Raw genomic sequence first — 3,196 nt, forward strand, 5'->3', positions numbered from 1 at the left:
TCTACAATATATCTTCTCTTAGAAATAGTTGAATATGCGTAAGAGACGATGGAAAAAGTTAATCAAGGATTATGACTGCGAGATTCGCTATCATCCTGGTAAACCAAATGTGGTTGCTGATGCTTTAAGCAGAAAAGGATCCATCGACAATGTGAAATTTATGCGAATAGAGATTGTGTCAGATCTGGTTGATCGTTTAAAGATAACTAAACTTGAAGCCTTGGGGGATGAACATTTGAAATCCAAACTACTAATAAAACGAAAAGAGAATTTAATTGATGATTCTCGTGGATTAAAGACCTTTAATAACAAAGTATGGGTTCCGTTGCTTGAAGGATTGAGGGAATTAATTTTAACTGAAGCTCACAAGTTGAGATTATCTATTCATCCTGTAAGCATGAAAATGTAACACGACTTGAAACCTTTATATTGGTGGCCAACTATGAATAAAGACATCGCACAATTCGTGGAAAAGTGTCATATATGCGCTCAAGTAAAAGCAGAACACTAGAAACCCAATAGATCGTTACGTCAACTCGAGATTCCTGAATGGAAGTGGGAGCATATAACGATGGATTTTGTAACAAAGTTACCCCAAACCCAGAAAGGTTATGACATGATATGGGTAATAGTTGATCGTTTGACCAAGAGTGCGCATTTTGTAGCTGCAAGTGAGACATCATCGTTAAGTAAATTAGCTCAGTTGTATGTGAATGAGATCATAGTTCTACATGGGGTACCATTATCAATAGTATCAGACAGAGACTCAAGGTTCATGTGTAACTTTTGGCAGAGTCTACAATAGAACTTGGGTACTCGTATGAATCTAAGTACAACGTATCATCCGCAGACAGACAGTCAAAGTGAGCGTACTATTCAGACTTTGGAGGATATGCTAAGAGCCTGTAAATTCGTCTTTAACAACTCGTATCATTCTAGTATAGTCATGCCGTCGTATGAAATGTTGTATGGTTGCCGATGTAGAACTCTGACTTGTTGGTTAGAGGCCGGAGAGAAACAGTTCGCGGGTCCCGAAATAGTACATTAAACTGCAGAGAAAGTGGCTATCGCACATGAGAAATTGAAAGACAAAAGACGTACGCCGATCCATGTAGACGACCAGTTATTTTCACAGTAGGTGAGCATGTATACTTGAAAGTATCGCCCTGGAAAGGTGTCATTCGTTTCAGTAAAAGAGGCAAGTTAGCTCCGAGCTACATTGGGCCGTTTAGAATACAACAGGTGTTGAATGATCAGACATTAGTATTAGATCTTCCTGTTGAGTTAGTTGGTATTCATAACACATTCAATGTGTGTTATCTTCGTAAGTGTAAGGTAGACGATGAAAGTCAGATTCTACCAATGCAAGATTTGAAAGTTGATATGAGTAAGAAGTTAGTGGAAGAGCCTATAAAAATTGTAGACAGGAAGATTACTAAGTTACGGAATAAGCAGATACCGATGGTATTAGTTGAGTGGAAGCACAACTTAGTGTAACACCGACCTTTTTTTTTTAAATCACAGCGGAAGACTCAATTACCACTTTACTCTTTTATATAAAACATACACATACATTTATTACAAATCTAATATAGACACCTTGTATTATTATAAACAACCGTTTTATAATATAAACACACGACATCAGAGTAGCTTGTCAAACATATCATCAGGTTGTCTCCCGACCTTACCAGAACTAAGATCCAGAACCTGCAAGGGAGGAGGTGAGGGGTTAGCACAAGGCTAAGTGAATGGAACTATCACAGGGTCTAGCATACAGTACCAACTTGTACTCCTATAGCAACAATTATATACAACCACATACAATGTACAACAACTAGGAACTATGCTCCAACTAGAGGATCGACGGCTTGTACAGGCACACGACCACTTGCTGATCAGGCTAGAGTCTACCGATAATTCTTACTACTGAATCCCTACTATAGTCATCCATACGCAGGTGATGCGTCATTCAACACTATAATCAACAAACAATAGCTAACCTAACCCATGTTGAGGACAAGATTGCAACAAACGACTGAAGCGATTCCAAACATCATAAAGAGACTCATTAGGCTTTTGAAGAAACTGAGAAATCTCTTGTTGAAGTCGAGTGGCCTTGGATGTAGGAAACTACTTGCTTAAAAACTTCTCCATCAACGTATTCCAATTCTCGATTGTCCCCTCAGATAAACTATCCAATTAAACTCTAGCTTCCCTTTTTAGAGACCATGTGAAAAGCTTCAAGTAAATAGCGTGATCATGGACATTCCTGATCTTGAACAACCCACAAATCTGCTAAAAAATACGAAGATGCTCGTTAGCATCCTCATGTGGTTCACCTCCGATCTGACATTTAGTCCCAATCATATTGATAATGGGGCCCTTAATCTTGAAATCATCAGTAACTTCCGGAGTTCTGATAGCATTACCCTGGCCAGCTCGAGTGGCCTTCATCCTTTCCGCCATACTCTGACTTGTTTGTGCCATTTGATGAACTATGGGAATTTCTGGCTGAACTGGAATATTAGGTACCACTGGTTGCTGAGGAACAACCGGTGTTTCTTAAGTTTCAAGCACAACCGAATCGGTAAAACTCTCCAAATTAATCACAGGGTTGCTAGTTGATGTTGGAGAAAAAATATTCATTTATGAATCCAGTGTGTCTGACTCGTCCGTATTATGACCCCAAATAACTATCTCTGGTTCAGAATAAAGAAAAATACAACTCAGCGTTCGACGAGCGTGTATCTGGTATAAACTACAGTAAACTGCAAGAATACAACTAACAAACTGATTAAACGCACCGACTCAAACAAGAATAAACTAGAATAAAAATAATCTAGCATAATAAGGACTCAAACAAGAATAAACTAGAATAAAAATAATCTAGCACAATAAGACTCAACTAAGAACAATTAGATGACAATCTTAATTTTTGACTCAACTGTCCCCGGCAGCGGCGTCAAAAACTTGATGAGTAAAATCTAGTATATAGATTATCTCTGGAAAATACCGGTTAAAAGGACTATTACACACTTACAAGCAGTGTACCCGATCGTGTAGCAGTATAGTTTTAGGTAGTTTCGAATATCGATCCAAGAAGAGTATAACGTAAATCTCAGTTGTCAACTAATAAAAATTAAACTAAGTTAAACTAATAATCAGAGAGTACGAAATAGTTGGGTTTGTGGCT

General features: G+C 38.1%; 1 non-coding gene across 1 annotated transcript; it reads left to right on the forward strand.

Annotated features, from left to right (window-relative positions):
* The first annotated feature begins 2,005 nt into the window (after window positions 1-2,005).
* Window positions 2,006-2,111, forward strand: LOC139894725 (small nucleolar RNA R71). Its single transcript, XR_011775210.1, has one exon. It is a non-coding gene; the product is annotated as a small nucleolar RNA R71 (small nucleolar RNA).
* Window positions 2,112-3,196: the final 1,085 nt, after the last annotated feature.

The sequence above is a fragment of the Rutidosis leptorrhynchoides genome, chromosome 2, assembly GCF_046630445.1.
Source record: "Rutidosis leptorrhynchoides isolate AG116_Rl617_1_P2 chromosome 2, CSIRO_AGI_Rlap_v1, whole genome shotgun sequence".
In the NCBI taxonomy this organism is placed as follows: Eukaryota; Viridiplantae; Streptophyta; class Magnoliopsida; order Asterales; family Asteraceae; genus Rutidosis; species Rutidosis leptorrhynchoides.